This window comes from Salmo salar, chromosome 06 (genome assembly GCF_965601325.2).
Source record: "Salmo salar chromosome 06, fSalSal1, whole genome shotgun sequence".
Taxonomy (NCBI): Eukaryota; Metazoa; Chordata; class Actinopteri; order Salmoniformes; family Salmonidae; genus Salmo; species Salmo salar.
This window is the reverse complement of record NC_138296.1, coordinates 8,265,991-8,290,944: the sequence shown is the minus strand read 5'-3', so window position 1 is coordinate 8,290,944 and position 24,954 is coordinate 8,265,991. Positions and strand designations below refer to the sequence as shown.

Below are 24,954 nucleotides of genomic sequence, written 5' to 3'. Positions count from 1 at the left end.
TATTGTACTAGAAACATTCTGTTGGGTTTAGGATATTGTACTAGAAACATTCTGTTGGGTAGGGTTTAGGATATAGTACTAGAAACATTCTGTTGGGTTTAGGATATAGTACTAGAAACATTCTGTTGGGTTTAGGATATTGTACTAGAAACATTCTGTTGGGTAGGGTTTAGGATATAGTACTAGAAACATTCTGTTGGGTTTAGGATATAGTACTAGAAACATTCTGTTGGGTTTAGGATATAGTACTAGAAACATTCTGTTGGGTTTAGGATATAGTACTAGAAACATTCTGTTGGGTTTAGGATATAGTACTAGAAACATTCTGTTGGGTTTAGGATATAGCTCTAGAAACAATGTTGGGTTTAGGATATAGCACTAAAAACATTCTGTTGGGTTTAGGATATAGTTCTAAAAACATTCTGTTGGGTTTAGGATATAGTAGTAGAAACATTCTGTTGGGTTTAGGATATTGTACTAGAAACATTCTGTTGGGTAGGGTTTGGGATATAGTACTAGAAACATTCTGTTGGGTTTAGGATATTGTACTAGAAACATTCTGTTGGGTTTAGGATATTGTACTAGAAACATTCTGTTGGGTTTAGGATATAGTACTAGAAACATTCTGTTGGGTTTAGGATATAGTACTAGAAACATTATTTTGGGTTTAGGATATAGTACTAGAAACATTCTGTTGGGTTTAGGATATTGTACTAGAAACATTCTGTTGGGTTTAGGATATAGTACTAGAAACATTCTGTTGGGTAGGGTTTAGGATATAGTACTAGAAACATTCTGTTGGGTTTAAGATATAGTACTAGAAACATTCTGTTGGCTTTAGGATATAGTACTAGAAACATTCTGTTGGGTTTAGGATATAGTACTGGAAACATTCTGTTGGGTTTAGGACATAGTACTAGAAACATTCTGTTGGGTTTAGGATATAGTACTAGAAACATTCTGTTGGGTTTAGGATATAGTACTAGAAACATTCTGTTGGGTAGGGGTTTTCTAGGTTCAGTCAAGTGTTTGTCTCTCACCAGTTGCTCTATGCGCTCATACAGCAGGCACTGTGGGAAAGAGGGTTTGACCTGCTCCACTATGAAGCATGTCCGTCTGTTCTGTAGCTCCTGCATCTCACACAGACAGTGGCGGAAATGGTCGTAGGCCTCGCATGATATGTCCATGTGTCTCAGAGTGAAGTTCAGCCTGGGGAACGAACGAACGAACGAACGAACGAACGAACGAACGAACGACACACACACACACACACACACACACACACACACACACACACACACACACACACACACACACACACACACACACACACTGTAATTAAAGACTCAAGGCTGTAATCACTGTCAAAGATGCTTCAACAAAGTACTGAGTTAAGGGTCTGAATACGTATGTAAATGTGTTAATTCATTTTAATGTTTTTTATACATTTGATTAAAAAAATCGAATAACCAGTTTTTGCTTTGTCATTATTGGTAACTGTGTGTAGATTGATGAGGAAAAAATGAAATGTATTACGTTTTAGAATGAGTCTGTCATGTAATGAAATGTGGAGAAAGTCAAGGGATCTGAATTCTTACCGAAGGCACTGTTGTACAGGTATGTTACCTCTTCTCTATAGACAGATATGTAGTACAGGTATGTTACCTCTTCTCTATAGACAGGTATGTAGTACAGGTATGTTACCTCTTCTCTTTAGACAGGTATGTAGGACAGGTTTGTTACCTCTTCTCTATAGACAGGTATGTAGTACAGGTATGTTACCTCTTCTCTATAGACAGGTATGTTACCTCTTCTCTATAGACAGGTATGTTACCTCTTCTCTATAGACAGGTATGTAGTACAGGGTTGTTACCTCTTCTCTATAGACAGGTATGTAGTACAGGTATGTTACCTCTTCTCTATAGACAGGTATGTAGTACAGGTATGTTACCTCTTCTCTATAGACAGGTATGTAGTACAGGGTTGTTACCTCTTCTCTATAGACAGGTATGTAGTACAGGGTTGTTACCTCTTCTCTATAGACAGGTATGTTACCTCTTCTCTATAGACAGGTATGTTACCTCTTCTCTATAGACAGGTATGTAGTACAGGGTTGTTACCTCTTCTCTATAGACAGGTATGTAGTACAGGTATGTTACCTCTTCTCTATAGACAGGTATGTAGTACAGGTATGTTACCTCTTCTCTATAGACAGGTATGTAGTACAGGGTTGTTACCTCTTCTCTATAGACAGGTATGTAGTACAGGGTTGTTACCTCTTCTCTATAGACAGGTATGTAGTACAGGTATGTTACCTCTTCTCTATAGACAGGTATGTAGTACAGGTATGTTACCTCTTCTCTATAGACAGGTATGTAGTACAGGGTTGTTACCTCTTCTCTATAGACAGGCATGTAGTACAGGTATGTTACCTCTTCTCTATAGACAGGTATGTAGTACAGGTATGTTACCTCTTCTCTATAGACAGGTATGTAGTACAGGTATGTTACCTCTTCTCTATAGACAGGTATGTAGTACAGGTATGTTACCTCTTCTCTATAGACAGGTATGTAGTACAGGTATGTTACCTCTTCTCTATAGACAGGTATGTAGTACAGGTTTGTTACCTCTTCTCTATAGACAGGTATGTAGTACAGGTTTGTTACCTCTTCTCTATAGACAGGTATGTAGTACAGGTATGTTACCTCTTCTCTATAGACAGGTATGTAGTACAGGTATGTTACCTCTTCTCTATAGACAGGTATGTAGTACAGGTATGTTACCTCTTCTCTATAGACAGGTATGTAGTACAGGTATGTTACCTCTTCTCTATAGACAGGTATGTAGTACAGGTATGTTGCCTCTTCTCTATAGACAGGTATGTTGTACAGGTTTGTTACCTCTTCTCTATAGACAGGTATGTAGTACAGGTTTGTTACCTCTTCTCTATAGAAGGGTATGTTACCTCTTCTCTATAGACAGGTATGTAGTACAGGTATGTTACCTCTTCTCTATAGACAGGTATGTTACCTCTTCTCTATAGACAGGTATGTAGTACAGGGTTGTTACCTCTTCTCTATAGACAGGTATGTAGTACAGGTATGTTACCTCTTCTCTATAGACAGGTATGTAGTACAGGTATGTTACCTCTTCTCTATAGACAGGTATGTAGTACAGGGTTGTTACCTCTTCTCTATAGACAGGTATGTAGTACAGGGTTGTTACCTCTTCTCTATAGACAGGTATAAGTACAGGGTTGTTACCTCTTCTCTATAGACAGGTATGTAGTACAGGTATGTTACCTCTTCTCTATAGACAGGTATGTAGTACAGGGTTGTTACCTCTTCTCTATAGACAGGCATGTAGTACAGGTATGTTACCTCTTCTCTATAGACAGGTATGTAGTACAGGTATGTTACCTCTTCTCTATAGACAGGTATGTAGTACAGGTATGTTACCTCTTCTCTATAGACAGGTATGTAGTACAGGTATGTTACCTCTTCTCTATAGACAGGTATGTAGTACAGGTATGTTACCTCTTCTCTATAGACAGGTATGTAGTACAGGTATGTTACCTCTTCTCTATAGACAGGTATGTAGTACAGGTATGTTACCTCTTCTCTATAGACAGGTATGTAGTACAGGTTTGTTACCTCTTCTCTATAGACAGGTATGTAGTACAGGTTTGTTACCTCTTCTCTATAGACAGGTATGTAGTACAGGTATGTTACCTCTTCTCTATAGACAGGTATGTAGTACAGGTATGTTACCTCTTCTCTATAGACAGGTATGTAGTACAGGTATGTTACCTCTTCTCTATAGACAGGTATGTAGTACAGGTATGTTACCTCTTCTCTATAGACAGGTATGTAGTACAGGTATGTTGCCTCTTCTCTATAGACAGGTATGTTGTACAGGTTTGTTACCTCTTCTCTATAGACAGGTATGTAGTACAGGTTTGTTACCTCTTCTCTATAGAAGGGTATGTTACTTCTTCTCTATAGACAGGTATGTAGTACAGGTATGTTACCTCTTCTCTATAGACAGGTATGTTACCTCTTCTCTATAGACAGGTATGTAGTACAGGGGAGACGGAGGTTGTTACAGATTCTGTACAGAGTTCGGAACAGCGCGTCTGTCAGATTGTCATCGTAGCACACTGGAACAAATGTCAAATAAATACAGTTTATTACCATTAATATTCCACAGAGATCATTCAGCAACATACTATCTGTGGTCTTTACCTGTAGTCTGCTCTGAGTGCTAGTGAATTAGCAGGGAGATCATTAATATTCCACCGGCTAACACCTGATTCCACCGGTTAACACCTGATTCCACCGGTTAACACCTGATCCCACCGGTTAACACCTGATCCCACCGGATAACACCTGATCCCACCGCTTAACACCTGATACCACTGGTTAACACCTGATCCCATCGCTTAACACCTGATCCCACCGCTTAACACCTGATCCCACCGCTTAACACCTGATTCCACCGGATAACACCGGATAACACCTGATCCCACCGGATAACACCTGATCCCACCGGTTAACACCTGATCCCACCGGTTAACACCTGATCCCACCGGTTAACACCTGATCCCACCGGATAACACCGCTTAACACCTGATCCCACCGGTTAACACCTGATCCCACCGGTTAACACCTGATCCCACCGCTTAAAACCTGATTCCACCGGTTAAAACCTGATCCCACCGGTTAAAACCTGATCCCACCGGATAACACCTGATCCCACCGGATAACACCTGATCCCACCTGATCCCACCGGTTAACACCTGATCCCACCGCTTAACACCTGATCCCACCGGATAACACCTGATCCCACCGGTTAACACCTGGTCCCACCACTTAACACCTGATTCCACCGGTTAAAACCTGATCCCACCGGTTAACACCTGATCCCACCGGTTAACACCTGATTCCACCGGTTAAAACCTGATCCCACCGGTTAACACCTGATCCCACCGGTTAACACCTGATCCCACCGGATAACACCGCTTAACACCTGATCCCACCGGTTAACACCTGATCCCACCGGTTAACACCTGATCCCACCGGTTAACACCTGATCCCACCGCTTAACACCTGATTCCACCGGTTAAAACCTGATCCCACCGGTTAAAACCTGATCCCACCGGATAACACCTGATCCCACTGGATAACACCTGATCCCACCTGATCCCACCGGTTAACACCTGATCCCACCGCTTAACACCTGATCCCACCGGATAACACCTGATCCCACCGCTTAACACCTGATCCCACCGGATAACACCTGATCCCACCGGTTAACACCTGATCCCACCACTTAACACCTGATTCCACCGGTTAAAACCTGATCCCACCGGTTAACACCTGATCCCACCGGTTAACACCTGATTCCACCGGTTAAAACCTGATCCCACCGGTTAACACCTGATCCCATCGGTTAACACCTGATCCCACCGGTTAACACCTGATCCCACCGCTTAACACCTGATTCCACCGGTTAAAACCTGATCCCACCGGTTAAAACCTGATCCCACCGGATAACACCTGATCCCACCGGATAACACCTGATCCCACCTGATCCCACCGGTTAACACCTGATCCCACCGCTTAACACCTGATCCCACCGGATAACACCTGATCCCACCGCTTAACACCTGATCCCACCGGATAACACCTGATCCCACCGCTTAACACCTGATCCCACCGGATAACACCTGATCCCACCGGTTAACACCTGATCCCACCACTTAACACCTGATTCCACCGGTTAAAACCTGATCCCACCGGTTAACACCTGATCCCACCGGTTAACACCTGATTCCACCGGTTAAAACCTGATCCCACCGGTTAACACCTGATCCCACCGGTTAACACCTGATCCCACCGGATAACACCTGATCCCACCGGTTAACACCTGATCCCCTGGTTAACACCTGATCCCCTGGTTAACACCTGATCCCCTGGTTAACACCTGATCCCACCGGTTAACACCTGATCCCACCGGATAACACCTGATCCCACCGGATAACACCTGATCCCACCGGATAACACCTGATCCCACCGGATAACACCTGATCCCACCGGTTAACACCTGATCCCACCGGTTAACACCTGATCCACCGGTTAACACCTGATCCCACCGGTTAACACCTGATCCCACCGGTTAACACCTGATCCCACCACTTAACACCTGATCCCACCGGATAACACCTGATCCCCTGGTTAACACCTGATCCCAACGGTTAACACCTGATCCCACCGGATAACACCTGATCCCACCGGTTAACACCTGATCCCACCGGATAACACCTGATCCCACCGGACAACACCTGATCCCACCGGACAACACCTGATCCCACCGGACAACACCTGATCCCACCGGTTAACACCTGATCCCACCGGATAACACCTGATCCCACCAGATAGCACCTGATCCCACCAGATAGCACCTGATCCCACCAGATAGCACCTGATCCCACCAGATAGCACCTGATCCCACCAGATAGCACCTGATCACAACTGTCTTACCGTCAGCCGCAATGATAATTGTTGTGTTGTCATGGAGATCTGCCACTTCATCCTCTGTCCATCCAAACTCTGCATCAGCATCTGAGAAACAAGAGATGAATGGAGAGAAAGAGGAGAGATCAGCAGAGAGACCATGGTTTAACATAATGTGTGTGTGTTTCTCTATGTCTGTGTGTGTGTGTTTCTCAATGTGAGTGTGTGTGTGTGTGTGTGTGTGTGTGTGTGTGTGTGTGTGTGTGTGTGTGTGTGTGTGTGTGTGTGTGTGTGTGTGTGTGTGTGTGTGTGTGTGTGTGTGTGTGTGTGATCGTGTAGCCTGCCCACCTGTGCAGAGATCGTGTCTGAGTCAGTCCAGCAGACATACTCGCACCTCCCCACATGTTAAAGAGACAACACAACACTATAATACTGTCACCTCCCCACCTGTTAAAGAGACAACACAACACTATAATACTGTCACCTCCCCACCTGTTAAAGAGACAACACAACACTATAATACTGTCACCTCTCCACCTGTTAAAGAGACAACACAACATTATAATACTGTCACCTCCCCACCTGTTAAAGAGACAACACTATAATACTGTCACCTCTCCACCTGTTAAAGAGACAACACAACACTATAATACTGTCACCTCTCCACCTGTTAAAGAGAAAACACAACACTATAATACTGTCACCTCCCCACCTGTTAAAGAGACAACACAACACTATAATACTGTCACCTCTCCACCTGTTAAAGAGACAACACAACACTATAATACTGTCACCTCCCCACCTGTTAAAGAGACAACACAACACTATAATACTGTCACCTCTCCACCTGTTAAAGAGACAACACAACACTACAATACTGTCACCTCTCCACCTGTTAAAGAGACAACACAACACTATAATACTGTCACCTCTCCACCTGTTAAAGAGATAACACTATAATACTGTCACCTCTCCACCTGTTAAAGAGACAACACTATAATACTGTCACCTCCCCACCTGTTAAAGAGACAACACTATAATACTGTCACCTCCCCACCTGTTAAAGAGACAACACTATAATACTGTCACCTCCCCACCTGTTAAAGAGACAACACAACATTATAATACTGTCACCTCTCCACCTGTTAAAGATACAACACAACACTATAATACTGTCACTGCCGTGGAAAATTGTCTTAAGAATAACACTTCTTACAAGAACTTGTAAATTCAATATAGACTTTAATACAGAGTAGTAAAGCCGAGCCGGTCCGCGGACAACAACTCCCTTCCTTGGGCCCCGGCTCTGCTTTTATGCATATACAATACATAGGTCCATCCTTTATGTAAATGAAGTAAAACCCCCTATGCGTTCTGCCACCTTTTTCTTTCAACCCAATGGATAACGCCCATATCTGAGGATAACGCCCACATCTGCTTTTAGCTCTAACATAGTAGTGGCTAGACTCTCCTCATATGGATATGAAAATAATGCATGCATTGCATGCTTACGCTTGGCATATATTTAGTCATGGCCATACATTCAGCTTGCCTGGCCGTTGCGTGGTTCCTGCTTGGGGATGTATGGCCACCTGTTATCTCCACTCAGGGCCTGCTGCCAGTCTCCTCTTTCGCTAGCTAATGTATTTCTGTTTTTCCTTCCCTCAGCAAGTCTACCTTTCTCCCACATAAATCCCTCCTCTGGGACTAATTAGTCCCACATCAAACATGATTAAACTAGAGACAATAAGGATGGAAGCAAAATAATAGATATACTATGAAGAAGCATGAGCATGTAGCACATAGCCTTGCCTGAGGTTATCTCAGTTATGTAGAGTATAGATAGAATATAGAAAATAATAAAAAGAATATAACAAGAATTTAAAAGAATAATAGACCTAATTAAAGTTAATATTCTTACTATGAATCTGAACAAGGCCTAAGTGAGCAAAAATAAAAGTTACAGACAACATTCCAAATTGAGACACTCTAACACGATTCTCCCTCGCGGACCCCTCTCTAACAGAAATTAAGCATGTATCACTCATTACTGCTAGAAGATTAAGGGCATGGTTCGTAGACACTTGTAACCGGAATACCTTCTATTACCTAGCGTGTAATAAATGATCCTCATTTTAGGAAGGCAAAACTGGCTTGAATTTAAAAGAAAATGCATACATTTATATATGTATGAAAACCATAAAACAAACATAAAATACAATATACACTTAAGGTTTGTTCAAAGTCATACCAGAATTTACATCATAGGGGCACATTCCTCATTTCCACATATAGGGCAATCCTCTCTTTGACACATTGCACAGAATAAGGGTTCAGGATGATGGTAATGTCCATCATTGTCCTCTTGGGAGCACCACTTGCAACGCCTGGGTTGCAGACATTTTTTGTGTACATGGACAAGCACTATCTCATCCGAATCGGGGTCTTTGGCATACACAGGAAACCCACCAGGACGCCAATCATGGCACTCATAACCTCCCCCAAGAATTACCCCATGACGACAGTTAGGATTACCAAAAGGGCAATCAAGGGGTCCTCCAACAGCATTGCAAGGTTTTCCATTCTTGTCCATATAATGTCCAGGGTTACCAGGGACAGGATTGATTATGAGAGGTGGATCCAGTATATGTTCCTTAAACTTCTTTCTTGACCCCCTCTTATGTCTAGGGTCTGCTCCATGTACTGACATCTGTTTAACAGTGGTTTTGACCACAAGTGATTTAACCAAATGCACCACACAGCAAAATACAATGCCCAATGCCACTAGACCTCCACCCATCATAATGGCCAGCCTAGTAAACATAGCACCCCATTTTCCCAAAGCCAGGTCCAACCAATCCCAGGCATGAGAATCAAACCCAGCATTCACCTTTACTTCTGCTCTTAACCCTTTAAGTTTATTCATAGCTAGGGAAAATGTTCCATTAGGTGCAGTGTTGTTGGGAATAAAAGTACAACAAGCATCTCCATACATTACACAAACTCCCCCCTTATCTGCCAATAGCCAGTTGAGAGCTTCCCTATTCTGCCATGTCATCTGGCTTGTGGCCTTTACCTGTTCTCCTAAGGCTGTCAAGGCAGAGTCAGTATAATTAATACATCTTTTTTGGTTATAGTATATATAATTAATCCACTCTAAGTTCTTATTGGGTGTTACCCACAACAATATAGATTCAAATCCAGATTTAATCTCATCTCTGGCCTTAAACTCATTGGGCACACCTCTGGGTTGTCCAATTGAATCAAGGTACACTCTAGGATCTGATTCATACTCCCTCCTAGTTCTAGTTTTAACATGCTCCTCCTGTGGTGTTTTGATGATGGTAACCTGTTGGACTGCTCTGACTAAAGCACATAATCCAGTCCATTCTTCAGGAAGAACATTCAGAAGTTTGTTTTTCCCACACATCCAAAAGCTATCAGCAATACCTCTATCTTGGGTTTTTAACATAGTAAGAGATGGTGCAACCTGAGTGATGTGGCCACACGAACCCCTCCTATTGGTAATTAATCCTTTCTCATCAAATTTGCGAATCCCCGCAATCTCTAACACCCAGATAGTGTCACATTTAACAGTTGTGTTTCCTACGTTAATCCCACCAATACCATAGTTATAGAAACATTCATATTTTCCCTTAACCACAGTACTTTGTCTATCTGAGGTCTAGTTAAATCAGTTTTAATGTTGTATGCAGCACATTCCTTATTAGCCAGTACAGTCTCATTTAACATAGTTTTACCCCTAGTACTACCCAAGGCCATTCTGCATTCAATGTCACACAAAGGAATATGGTACTTTCCCGGATTGCAATTAGCATTTTTCCAATTAGCACAACTGTCAAATGATGCAGGTTCAGGTACTATTAACACTTCAGACAAAGGTGATTTGCTGCACAAGATACAATTGTCCATTCTATGTCTGTCCGCCGTATACCTAGCCCATTTACACCAATCATTCTTTACCGCTTCTTCCAATGTTTTGTCCTTGAGCGGTTCTGGTTCTAACATACTTGCTGTTTCATCCGCGTCGTCCTCTTGTGGTGGACTGTAGGGTTTTGTCAACAAGTTCCAATGTCTGTAAAGAACCCTCCTGTTTCTGATGCTTTTGGTTTCGTTGTAGGTATAGTGGATTTCTCACCCAGAGTAGTAGTTGGTACTCTGGTGGTGACCACTGTGGTGCTTACAGCAGCTGCCACAGTCGTCGTGGTTCTTGTCGTTGTAAGCACCTCTAGATTGGGTGCCGGTGTGAATTCGATTTTCATGGTGGTTGAACTGCTCCCTTCAGTCAGTCTTGTACGTGCCAGTTCAACTATAAATTCTTCTCCTTCAACGGGTTCAATGTTATTTATGCTGAGCACCCATTCATTTTCTTCTTTGATTATTGTTAAGTCACATCCTTTTGGATCCCAAATCACTTCTCCCTTCGTCTGATGATGAGTCCATCCACAGTATGCGACTTCAGGTAGGGGTTTTACCCTGTATAATGCGACCGATTTTTGTTCTCCTGTTTCCGTTATGATCTGAGGTGGGACTGGAATGCTAACCCTGTTTGTCCTACCCGGTTGTTTGGCAGGTTCCTCTCTTTCTTTCCTATTCAGTTGTTCATCAAGGGGACCGGGTGAGTGTAAAAGTCCCTTGCCCTTCGGCCCTTGGAACGTCTCCCTCTTCTCTCCTTTGGGAAGTTTCTCCTCCTGCTGTTTGAGTAGTTTCTCCTTCGGCAGCTCCTGTTGGGCTCGTCTCTCCTTCAGTAGCTTCTGTTGGGATATTTTCTTCTTCAGTGGCTCCTGTAGGGGTATTTCCTTCTTTAGCTTGTGGATCTCCCTCCTCTGACCCACCTGGCTCCCCATCTGGGTAGGCATCAATTCCAGGGAAGAATTGTTCCCATTCTCTGGGGTTCACTTCGGGGTCCCATTGTATTGGGCTTTCGCCATAGATATCTGCCACAGCAGGCATATCACCAGGAGTATCAGGCATATCGTTTTTTTTCCCCCCACCCTGGAGTCTCTGGTTCCACAGGTTTGAATATTGTTGGTTGGCCGGTTTCTTCTCCCGCCCTGTTTCTTCGTTTACTTCTTCTGAGAGCAGTTGGTGGTGTATCAGTTGTCTCTTGGCTTCCACTTGGGCTGTTAGCTTCCTGGCTTCCTTTTGGAGCCACGATTTCTTCCGCTGCTCCTTCTCCTGTTGCGCCCCCGTTTGGTGTATCAGCATCCTCAGCATCCTCTTTTCTATCCGGTTGTTTCCTCCTTTCTGTTGGGACTCTGGTGCAGTGGTTGAGATGATACCACGTCTTGCTTCCTTTCACCTGGACGGCTGTTGATGTTGCTTCGGCCACCTCGTAGGGTCCTTCTCTCCTTGGTTGATCCCACTTTCTCCGGAACACCCGAATGTAGACCAGGTCCCCTGGTATTACCTGGCGTGGCCCCTCTGGTCTCTGCTCCGGTTCCTTCTTTTTCTCCTGTGAATATATAACTTCATGTATCTTGGTTAGGTGCTTTACATATGATTTTAGTTCTGTTTCTAGTATGTCTAAAGAGGGACCTTTGTAGAGTCCCCCTAGTGATGGCACAGGCATGGGTCGACCCGTAAGCATTTCATGCGGTGACAAGTGCGTGTTTCTGTTAGTTTCCATGCGACTGCTCATTAGTGCAAGCGGCAAAGCATCTACCCAGTTAAGCCCTGTGGATAGGCAAATCTTTTTGTATAAACGCTGCGCCATTGTCTGAGCTGATTTCTGATCGAATACCAAACCTAGGTATTACTTCTTTTGATAAGAATTTTATCACGGTGCTTGCTCCTTGATCAGCCGACGGTACTGCTTCTATCCACCTGCTAAACCTGTCTATGATGACTAACATGTATCTTTTACCATATGCAGGTTTTATCATATCTACGTAGTCCATCACAATGTGTCGGAATGGACCTTCTGGGACCGGTATGTGACCTATGGGCGTGGTTATGCCTTTACGTATGTTGTTTTTCGCGCATATTTCACATTTTGACAAAATCTCATCTACTGTTGCCTGTAGATAAGGAGACCAAAAACCTTGTTTTTTTTATTTGTCTAGATCATGTGCATCATTAATAAGCAAAACCAATAAGGTGGTGGTGGCAAGTATGGCACCATCATGTGTTCTCCATACCCCATGTCTATCCATAGAGGCTCCCCTCTGTATCCAGGTATTTTTGGAATGGAAAATCAATGGATTGTCTGTTCTGTCCCATATTTTTCCTTTAGCTTTCCTCATCATGGGTCCTAGATCTTTTGATGTGAAACCTTGATTCACCAGCAATGTAATGTGAGGGACAGAGTCAGAAACATTAAACCATTTCTGTACAAATTCAGATCCATCTTCGTCCATCACATCCATGGCTGCTCCCTGTTTTCCAATGATTATACATTGGGACATAATTGGTGCTTTTCTACCATTTGCCCCCATAACCCAGAGCTTTTCTAATAATGGGTCCTGATGAGGGTCAAATTGCATTGTGCAGTGATATTCAGATTTTGCTCTAACGGCTTTAGGTATTTGGGCCTGAATAAATTTACCCCATCTCCTCGCTGTTCTGTCTACATCTGTCTCAATTCCTCCTAACCAATATACGTGGCTCCAGTATCTATCATCATGGGTATACCTTTATTTTCTATTTGAACCTGCAGCATAGGTTCTTGGTCAGCTCTCGTGGTTACTATTGGGAACTGACCCTCCCCTTTAGGATTCTCTGGGCATCCCTAGTATGTCTGATTAGGTCCCGACCATGGGTTCACAGGGCCCGGGGGTGGGTTTTGGTTGCCCTGCCATCCACCAGTAGGGCCCCAGCCATTCTGGTTTCCACTAGCAGGTGGCTGCCAGCCACCGGAGCTGTTGTTTGTTGGTGGACGCCTATTGTAGGTGTTATCCCCAGTTCGATCCTGCCATGGGTTTATGGGACATTCACGTCTGGTGGGTCCCGGTTGGTAGCAACCCCAACACACACCAGGCGGCCCCCGTGGGGTCCTGGGTTGTCTCCTTTGATCCCCCTGTATGTTTTTCTGTTGTCTATTCCCACCATTCCAATTCGGGGGCTGTGTGTACACATTTGCTACTGGCAATGGGGCAGGCACTTGGGTCTGGCCAGGGGTCAACGGTTGCGGCCCTCCTGGTGAAACAGCAGCCATTGTTCCTATCTCGGGCACAGGGTTGGTTACTGAGGCCTGGATATTCTTTTTCCCTTTGGTCAGTTCATCCAGCTGCAACTGTGCCAGCCTTCTCTGGATGTCCTTTCCTTGTTCAGTTTGTTTTTGTTCTTCCTTTCTATGTTTCTCCACAGCGTGAATTACATAGTCACAGAATTCTTTGTAAGGTTTTGAAGTAAGTCCCACCACGTCCTCCAGTCGGTTCCTCACCGGCTGGGGCATGGCTTCCACCACTGAGGTCCGGAACATTGTTGTCATCAGTTCATTTTCCTCCGGGTCCTGTTCTGTTTCCATTCTCCATTTTTCAATTGTCCATGCAGGTATGCAGCCGGGTTTTCTGTAGCTCCAATGGCCTCTCCCCTTAGTGCCTTGGGGTCCACTTTTGTTGGGTATGCTGCCGTTAGGGCCCTCTAGACGGCAGGCCTATACCTGTCAAACATCAGTCCATCCCTTGACACCTCACACGCTGTGCCGTTGATTCCTCCCTCCTGCATGATTTCTCCCATTCTCTGCACGCTCGTTACCCTTGCCAACAATGCCCTTATGTCGCCCACCGCCAGCAATTTCCCCATTGTAAATTCTTCAAAGGTTCTGATCCACTTTTCAGCTCCCTCATGGAGGTCCGGCAACCGGGCAACCAACCCTTCCAGGTCCTGCGTAGCCCATGGTATGTAGTGTCCTTGATTTCCTTTAATCAGGATTGGACATTGTTTATTCGGAACTAGACTATAGTGTCCTGCTTTCTTCTTTTGTCGTTTGGTTTATAGTTCTTTATTAAAATCTCCATTTCCTCACACACAGAGATATCCAATGTCCCCACTGCAGGCCACTTAGTATTCAATTCCCTGGTGCGTTTTTCCCATTTTTCAGACGTTTTCTTTATTTCATCTTTACTTAAGGGGTGTCTGGCCCCCAAGGTCTCTACCGGCGTCCTATTCATTTTGAGGGCTATCTATACCTCAGCTTTATAAGTTTAAGTTATTTTTTTATTCCTTATAATTTCTATTCTTTTCTATTTATATTTATTTGCTCGCTATTTTATCCGATTGCTTCTTATTGCTTCATCCTATTTTATTCTGTCTATCTTAGTCCTGGTTCCTATTTTTCAGGGTTTCCCCAGACCCTCTCTGTCTCTCCTAGTTATCGTAATCTGATCCTTTTTCCTTAAACTGCGGCCCCCTAGGGATCCAGCAGCTCTATGGTATTTTATTCTTTACTAGTGTTTCTACTGCGCTATGCTATCCGATTCGTGAATGCTATAACTTTATATCGCGGTTCGGTATTTTATCTTATTTTATTCTAACTAACTTGGCTTTATTTAACTACTCTCTGTAGTTTATATTTTATTCGTATGTTTTTCCTTTCCTGCCTACACACTATGTGTATGCGTTTACTGCTTTTTATTGTATCCTATGTATTTCCCAGTTTTATCAGTTTAACATACTTTATTATATCAATGTTCTATTTTTACATATAGCTTTCCTTATTCGTTATCTATTGGTTTTGTCCCCTTTTCCCCAACGAGAGTTTAACCCGACTCTCCCTCCTATATCATATATCAAGCGGCTGTCACAGCGGAGCCTCACAGTTCCTTCTATGTCCCAAAATAGCGCACACACACACACAATATTTCTCCTTCTTGCTCCACACTTCTGGCTCGCTTCTGATATACTTCTCATACCTAAACTTTCACTCATTTAGTCTTTTATTTGCATTCATACAATCTTTATTCACATTCGTTCATTCACACCTCACCTTACCTAAAGCGACCTATAAACCTCAGTCTATTCCTGATACACTTCCTCAACACAGGATAACTTTGTATTCATAGGATTTTTGTAGTATGTCGGAAATTCTGCTTAATCGAGTCAGCTTCCCTTCACACTGTTTGCCCCCCCTCGTACTGTCCTCTGTTCCTCAGAGCAGCTACGCGGTGGACCCTACTGATCTTCCGGCGCCGTTAGCAAAGCGGAGCGTTATTATCTGTAGGACTAATTTTTTGCAGTTCCCATTCGCTTACCTAAGTCGAAATTCTCCTGCACCCTATCTGTTCACTGCATACAGATCCTCGTTCCTCGAGCGATTTCGTGAACAGCCCACCCAATCAAGCCTTCTAATTTTCCATAGGCGCGATCGTGTAGGATTTCTATCTATTTATTTATGTAGCTTTTTCAACCCAGCAGAGCCACATAGCCAAACAACCTGTCCAAGCAGTCCTTCGCTAATTTTTGTCCGAAGCGGTATCACAGGATTTTCTATCTATTTATTTATGTAGCTTTTTCAACCCAGCAGAGCCACATAGCCAAACAACCTGTCCAAGCAGTCCTTCGCTAATTTTTGTCCGAAGCGGTATCACAGGATTTTGTATCTATTTATTTATTTGTTCTGACCACACACACGCAGTAGCAGTAGCCCCACACTAGGTCAGGCAGTTCAGTCAAAAGAGAGCAAACGCACACACTTCCTGGGCCACACAAGGTCCCCAGATGAGTGGTCTCGCGAGAGGAGCAACCCGAATCACACACCCAACACGAATCGCCTGATCAGGTTGATTGGGCTGTGTTAACGCACATCCCGAAACAGGTCCTGAAACAGTCGAACTCGGCCAAGTAGAATCAGACGGGACAACCCCACCCAACCAAACCACACATGTGGGTTCGTTAGAATGGTCCAATCAGCGCAAGCGCAAGCCCTCCCCGCTAAACACCCAACACCAGCAGGTTCACAACTTACTACGCATGTAACCCTAACAAAATGTACAGATATTATATTTAACCTGTTATGGCTAGGGGGCAGTATTTTCACGGCCGGATAAAAAACATACCCGATTTAATCTGGTTATTACTCCTGCCCAGAAACTAGAATATGCATATAATTAGTAGATTTGGATAGAAAACACCCTAAAGTTTCTAAAACTGTTTGAATGGTGTCTGTGAGTATAACAGAACTCATATGGCAGGCCAAAACCTGAGAAGATTCAATATGGGAAGTGCCCTGTCTGACCATTTCTTGTCCTTCTATAGCCTCTTTATCGAAAATATCTCTGCTGTTAACGTGACATTTTCTAAGGCTTTCATTGGCTCTAGGAAGGCGCCAGAACGTTGAACGATAGCTCTGCAGTCTCTGGGTGAAAAACAGCAGGGGTATTGGTCAGTGGTCCTTCTGAGGACAATGACACTGGCGCGCGCGTGCATGTGACGACTCCATGTTTTACTTTCGGTGTTTGAACGGATACAACGTCTCCCGGTTGGAATATTATTGCTATTTTATGAGAAAAATCGCATAAAAATTGATTTTAAACAGCGTTTGACATGCTTCGAAGTACGATAATGGAATATTTTGAATTTTTTTTGTCACGAAACGCCCCGGCGCGTCACCCTTCGGATAGTGACTTGAACGCACGAACAAAACGGAGCTATTTGGATATAACTATGGATTATTTGGAACCAAAACAACATTGGTTGTTGAAGTAGAAGTCCTGGGAGTGCATTCTGACGAAGAACAGCAAAGGTAATCCAATTTTCCTTATAGTAAATCTGAGTTTGGTGAGTGCCAAACTTGGTGGGTGTCAAACTAGCTAGCCGTGATGGCCGGCTATATACTCAGAATATTGCAAAATGTGCTTTCACCGAAAAGCTATTTTAAAATCGGACACTGCGATTGCATAAAGGAGTTCTGTATCTATAATTCTTAAAATAATTGTTATGTTTTTTTGTCAACGTTTATCGTGAGTAATTTAGTAAATTCACTGGAAGTTTTCGGTGGGTATGCTAGTTCTGAACAAAACATGCTAATGTAAAAAGCTGGTTTTTGATATAAATATGAACTTGATTGAACAAAACATGCATGTATTGTATAACATAATGTCCTAGGAGTGTCATCTGATGAAGATCATCAAAGGTTAGTGCTGCATTTAGCTGTGGTTTTGGTTTTTGTGACATTATATGCTAGCTTGAAAAATGGGTGTGTGATTATTTCTGGCTGGGTACTCTCCTGACATAATCTAATGTTTTGCTTTCGCTGTAAAGCCTTTTCGAAATCGGACAATGTGGTTAGATAAAGGAGAGTCTTATCTTTCAAATGGTGTAAAATAGTCATATGTTTGAGAAATTGAAATTATAGCATTTTTAAGGTTTTTCGTATTTCGCGCCAGGCGCTACCATTGGATATTGGCGAGCTGTCCATAAGAGGTTTTAAGTACCAAGGTGGAAAAACCCTACAGTACATCTAACATCGGCTAAACCATGCATTTAATAAATAAAGATCTTTAGGGTTACGGTATATTTTGGAGTGTTATACATTTTCATAAACAATGTGGGATGGCAGTATCAAATGTATGTGAACCAGGAGAATATTTACACAAATAAATATTGTCCAGTTGAAGGTTCCAGAGGGGTGGGGCTCAGAGTTTTTCCTGATTTGGTGACCTAACCAGGTAAAACTCTGTTCCCTGTAGATAGATAACGTTAGAGGTTGGTTTACCCTGTCAGAAAGGACAGGAAAGGGGGATAGCTAGTCAGTTGTCCAACTGAATGTATTCAACTGAAATGTGTCTGACACATTTAACCCAACCTCTCTGAATCAGAGAGGTGCGGGGGGCCGCCTTAATCGACATCCACGTTGTCAGTGCCCGGGGAATAGTGGGTTTACTGCCTTGCTTAGGGGCAGAATGGCAGATTTTTACCCTGTCAGCTCGGGGATTCGATCCAGCAACCTTTCGGTTACTGGACCAACACTCTAACCACGAGGCTACCTGCCGTGCCTAGGCTACCTGCCGCCTGTGCCGGACCACCGTAGGCTGAATTCAGTAGGCCAGTTGATCAGACTGGTAAATCATCTCCTTGTTATCCCATACAGCATGTCAGTAGACCAGACTGGTAAATCATCTCCTTGTTATCCCATACAGCATGTCAGTAGATCAGACTGGTAAATCATCTCCTTGTTATCCCATACAGCATGTCAGTAGACCAGACTGGTAAATCATCTCCTTGTTATCCCATACAGCATGTCAGTAGGCCAGTTGATCAGACTGGTAAATCATCTCCTTGTTATCCCATACAGCATGTCAGTAGGCCAGTTGATCAGACTGGTAAATCATCTCCTTGTTATCCCATACAGCATGTCAGACTGCTAATGGTTTGGTGTAGGCTGCAGCAACATTTCTGTTAAAGAGTATATGCTTGTTTCTGGACTCGGGAGGGATGCGTTATCATGTTTGCTAAATAAATAGGCCTATTCTTTAATGCGTAGTGCCTGGCCTGCATGACCTGTGATTTCTGGGAATCTGGTTGGTCCAGAAACACACAGCCTGCAGCACTCCCATGTGCCTGCAGCACTCCCATGTGCCTGCAGCACTCCCCATTTGACAAATCATGAGGCAAATAAGTCGAAAAAACATTACTTTGTACTTCATCTTAACGCTTTGCATAAATATTTTTAATTTAACTAAATCAGAAGTGGTGAGGCACTGCCCGACCTGATTGAAAATGCCAGCTGGTCACACGTTTGCCGGCAGCCCTGTGCTAAACGTTGTTTAAGTAACGTTCTCTAACTAAATGTTCTCTAACTACACATTGTCTAACTAACTATTCAATGTTCGCTCACCTGCAGGTTCCATCAGGTGTCTGTTTAACGTCACGTTCTTCTGGCACATGCTCAGTAGGTCCTCCCCAACGTCTGCAACACAACGTTACACAGATATTGGGATTTGACATAGCATTTATGTAACTTTAAACTTAGAAACATTACAGAGACATTGGTCTTCCAACACTCTAAAACACAACATTGGAAATAGAACAAACACGACAAATAAGATACCTTCTTACAGCTTGCTACCAGCTCATCAATTCTTAAAATGATTCTGACCTTGGTTCAGTGAAGCATGGTGACTACCATGTAGAATGGTTTCTGTATCAGAGATGATTCTGACCTTGGTTCAGTGAAGCATGGTAACTACCATGTAGAATGGTTTCTGTATCAGAGATGATTCTGACCTTGGTTCAGTGAAGCATGGTATCTACCATGTAGAATGGTTTCTGTATCAGAGATGATTCTGACCTTGGTTCAGTGAAGCATGGTAACTACCATGTAAAATGGTTTCTGTATCAGAGATGATTCTGACCTTGGTTCAGTGAAGCATGGTGACTACCATGTAGAATGGTTTCTGTATCAGAGATGATTCTGACCTTGGTTCAGTGAAGCATGGTGACTACCATGTAGAATGGTTTCTGTATCAGAGATGATTCTGACCTTTGTTCAGTGAAGCATGGTAACTACCATGTAGAATGGTTTCTGAATCAGAGATGATAGGCAGTAGTACTATTACTCACCCTGACCTTAGTAGTAAATGGCATTTTCATTCCCTGACCTTAGAAGTAATGGAATTTTCATTCCCTGAATAGATTCAGAAGAACAGTCTAGTTAATATGATGCTTCCTGGTCTATGCAGACAGGCAGACAGACAGGCAGGCAGGCAGACAGACAGACAGGCAGGCAGGCAGAAAGACAGACAGACAGGCAGAAAGACAGGCACAGTAGCTTGGAATTATCTTGCCCTTTGAAATGTTCTTTCCCTCTCCAGAAGAGCACTTTAATACAAGTGCAATAATTATCACTTTAAAGGACAAACGCAGCCATTTTTATCTCAATATCAAATCATTTCTGGGTAACATTTAAGTACCTTACTGTGATTGGTTTCAATGATAATGGTAAAAAAAACTAGACAAAAATTGCTTCTTAGAAAACTGCAATTTCTCAAGCAATAATTTTGCTAGGACTGTCTGAGTGGTATGAGATCGGAAGGGAAAACTAGCTGTTATTGGGAGAGAGGTATGGAACACTAGGACTGTCTGAGTGGTCTGAGATGGGATGGGAAAACTAGCTGTTATTGGGAGAGAGGTATGGAACACTAGGACTGTCTGAGTGGTCTGAGATGGGAAGGGAAAACTAGCTGTTATTGGGAGAGAGGTATGGAACACTAGGACTGTCTGAGTGGTCTGAGATGGGAAGGGAAAACTAGCTGTTATTGGGAGAGGTTTGGAACACTTTTTCTTATTGGTGTAGTAACTAATTGGTGATGACACCAGGCAGGCCAAAACTCCACCCCACCAAAACAGGGTGAAATTTCAGGCAGCCTTTTCAAACAGCTCTTATACTAAAAGGACATTATCATAATTTTCCCAATTTCACAGTATTATTCCAACCTCATAGTGTGGTAATATACAGTGCCTTCGGAAAGTATTCAGACACCTTGACTTTTTCCACATTTTGTTACGCTACAGCTTTATAAAATGTATTAAAAAAAAATCCCTCATCAATCTACACACAATACCCTATAATGACAAAGCAAAAACAGGTTATTTATTTATTTTTGCTCATTTATAAAAAACGGAAATATCATATTGACATAAGTATTCAGACTATTTACTCAGTAACTTGTTGAAGCACCTTTGGCAGCGATTACAGCCTTGAGTCTTCTTGGGTATGACGCTACAAGCTTGGCACACCTGTATTTGGGGAGTTCCATTCTTCTCTGCAGATCCTCTCAAGCTCTGTTGGTTGGATGGGGAGCGTTGCTACACAGCTATTTTCAGGTCTCTCCAGAGACGTTCGATCGGGTTCAAGTCTGGGCTCTAGCTGGGCCACTCAAGGACATTCAAATACTTGTCCCGAAGTCACTCCTGCGTTGTCTTGGCTGTGTGCTTAGGGTCGTTGTCCTGTTGGAAGATGAACCTTCGTCCCAGTCTGAGGTCCTGAGCGCTATGGAGCAGGTTTTCATCAAGGATCTCTCTATACTTTGCGCCGTTCATCTTTTCCTCGATCCTGACTAGTATCCCAGTTCCTGCAGCTGAAAAACATCCCCACAGCATGATGCTGCCACCACCAAGCTTCACCGTAGGGATGGTGCCGGGTTTCCTCCAGAGGTGACGCTTGACATTCAGGCCAAAGAGTTCAATCTTGGTTTCATCAGACCAGAGAATATAGTTTCTCATGGTCTGAGAGTCTTTAGGTGCCTTCTGACAAACTCCAAGTGGGCTGTCATGTGCCTTTTACTGAGGAGTGGCTTCCGTCTGGCCAATCCTCCATAAAGGCCTGATTGTGTGCTGCAGAGATAGTTGTCCTTCTGGAAAGTTCTCAAATCTCCACAGAGGAATTCTAGAGCTCTGTCAGAGTGACCCTCGGGTTCTTGGTCACCTCCCTGGACCAAGGCCCTTCTCCCTCGATTGACCAGTTTGGCAGGGTGGCCAGCTCTAGGAAGTCTTGGTGGTTCCAGATTTCTTCCATTTACGAATGATGGAGGTCACTGTGTTCTTGGGGACCTTTAATGCTGCAGAAATGTTTTGGTACCCTTCCCCAGATCTGTGCCTCAACACAATCCTGTCTTGGAGCTCTACTGACAATTCCTTTGACCTCATGTCTTGGTTTTTGCTCTGACATGCACTGTCAACTGTGGGAACTTAAATAGACTGGTGTGTGCCTTTCCAAATCATGCCCAATCAAATGAATTTACCACAGGTGGACTCCAATCAAGTTGTAGAAACATCAAGGATGATCAACGAAAACAGGATGCACCTAAACTCAAATTCGAGTCTCATAGCAAAGGGTCTGTATACTTCTGTAAATAAGGTATTTCTGTTTATTTTTTTTTATAAATGTGCAAACACATAGATTGCTGAGGATTTCTTTTTATTTAATCCAACGTAACAAAATGTGGAAAAAGTCGATGGGGTATGAATACCTTCTAAAGGCACTGTGTATAAAACCCAGGAAAACCACATTGTGGACTGCACTGGGCCTTTACAGAAGAAACATCCACCTGCACTCAGTTCATTAAGCTGGAAGAACTGACGTGATACTGGCAAGAGCAGTATGCTTTTTCCCTTTCAACACATTACTCCCACGCATCTGCAACAAGCCCGAATCAGGTGGGAGAGTGATTTTCCTCACGTTGAATGTCTTGATTGCACTATTACAGTGAGGGAAAAAAGTATTTGATCCCCTGCTGATTTTGTACGTTTGCCCACTGACAAAGAAATGATCAGTCTATCATTTTAATGGTAGGTTTATTTGAACAGTGAGAGACAGAATAACAACAAAAACATCCAGAAAAACGCATGTCAGTCAGATCAATAGAGTTGACTGGTAGAAACACACGGCACCATTCCAGTCAGATCACTATCCTGGTCACCATTATCTACAGATGTGGGTTTAGAGGCATGTTAAATCACTATCCTGGTCCCCATTATGTCAATGTCACGTCCTGACCAGCAGAGGGCGTAATTGTGTTAGTCTTGGTCAGGATGTGGCAGGGGGTTTTGTGTGTGTGAATGGTTGTGTTGGTGATTGGGACTCCCAATTGACGGCAGGTGTGTTGAGTTGCCTTTGATTGGGAGTCCTATATAGGAGTGTGTGTTTTTCTTTGGGGTTGTGGGTAGTTGTCCTTGCACTGCGTTGTATGTGCATGCAAGACTGTTGCTGTAGTCTTTATTGTTTTTGTCCAGTGGATACTTTACTCCTTTTTTTTAAATTAAAAAACACGAGTACCCACATACCTGCTGCGCCTTGGTCCATTCTTGACGACGGTTGTGACAGTCAATGACTTGATACATCACTGAACCATCCTTTTAACAGCTTTGAATGAATCTTTTCTAAATGTGATTGCTGCTAGTCACTACATGTAATCCATCTGTTCCTTTCATTGTTGAAGCTATACATTTAAACAATGTGTGATATTACCTGGATAAGATTAATGTGACTGTATATTCTGAGCCAGTTTGCTGGCAGGGCCAGGGCTCCTGTAAACTAGGGGTGTGAACATTTAAACCTTAAAACGTTTCAAAGAAACGGCGTCATTAAGAAAAAATCCCTAAACAAAAAACGATGTTTAAAAATCTAAATTAAATGTGCATAGTGCACCTGTCACAAAACTACCACTAACAGGTCCAGATCATCGTCATCATGACGGGAAACAACCTAATTAAACAAATACCTAACGCAACAATGCTGTCATGTTAGTAGGAGAAATGATTTGCCACAGATATAAAGCGCTCTGCACGTCATCGTCGTTAAGTTGGAAAAATGTCAGAGAAAGGCAAGCGACAGCAGCGAACAGCCTGCTCTGCCTTGAGTCAGTACATTAATGAGTCTGCTGCTGCGCTGTGCTTTTACCTGACCCAACGTTACAATGTCGTGATTGGTGCTTTGGAAACAAGCTGAAGTCCGGACTGACTGCTGGGAACGTCACTGCATCAGCAAGCTGTCAAACTATCCCAAATAAGTGAAAAGTTACATGCTGTTTATCAGTGCAGTGCCCAACATCCTTAGTTAGCTAACCTATGAGTGAGTGAGTGTGTGTACCATTACTATGATTGAGAGCAATAGAATTCCAGCAGCTTTATTATGAGAAGGGGAAATTAGCCTATTATGAGAAGGTGAAATGGGCCTGCAACAGCAGCCATGCTTAAAATTGTTAAATTGAGAAATACGGTGCAATTATTTAAAAAAGGTACGATTTCTTATCACATCATGCCAAGGGATTATTCAGAAGTGAGATTTTCTACCTAGGATAGTACTCTTCAGACTGGGCCAGACTATCTGGGCAAGGAGAGCTACAAGGTGAGCAACAAGATGCTCTCAATTCAAGTTACATTGCTGTCTGTTGAATTGGACCAGGACCAGGGGCCTCATTTATAAACAGTGCTGGGCTGGAACAGAAGCCTGCAACCCCAGTATCTCTCCAGGTCCAGGGGACTCATTTACAAACAGTGCAGGGCTGGAACAGAAGCCTGCAAAACCCCAGTATCTCTCCAGGACCAGGGGCCTCATTTCCAAACAGTGCAGGGCTGGAACAGAAGCCTGCAACCCCAGTAGCTCTCCAGGACCAGGACCATACGTGGGGGACATGATGAATATGTGGGGGACATGATGAATATGTGGGGGACATGATGAATACGTGAGGGACATGATGAATACGTGGGGGACATGATGACTTCCGGGTTTGGAGGGGGTAGTCGCACTTCGCTTCGCTCCACAGGTAATATTACATTTCATTACATTACAACGGTTTGATTTGTTTGATCTGAGCAATTATTTCTTAGCTAGCTACATAGCTGTCTTTGTATCAAAGATAATTGTGTAGTTTAGAGTAATTATCGAGTAATTATCGAGGTTAGCTAGCCAGCCAGCTGTTTTCGTCCTCCTAACTTAGTCAACACTGCTAGCTAGCCAACTAGCCAACTTCTACCG

The 24,954-nt window shown here is 43.3% G+C and overlaps 1 pseudogene across 1 annotated transcript in view; it reads right to left on the bottom strand.

Annotated features, from left to right (window-relative positions):
* Positions 1-746: 746 nt before the first annotated feature.
* LOC123743529 (methyltransferase-like protein 22) overlaps positions 747-24,954 on the bottom strand; it is a 36,074-nt pseudogene continuing 11,866 nt past the window's right edge. The window contains exons 4-9 of the transcript XR_014392508.1: positions 19,315-19,386; positions 7,650-7,657; positions 6,864-6,909; positions 6,543-6,623; positions 4,057-4,159; positions 747-1,209 (exon numbers count right to left, since the gene is read on the bottom strand). The product of XR_014392508.1 is annotated as a methyltransferase-like protein 22 (transcript). The remainder of the gene's footprint in view (positions 1,210-4,056; positions 4,160-6,542; positions 6,624-6,863; positions 6,910-7,649; positions 7,658-19,314; positions 19,387-24,954) is intronic.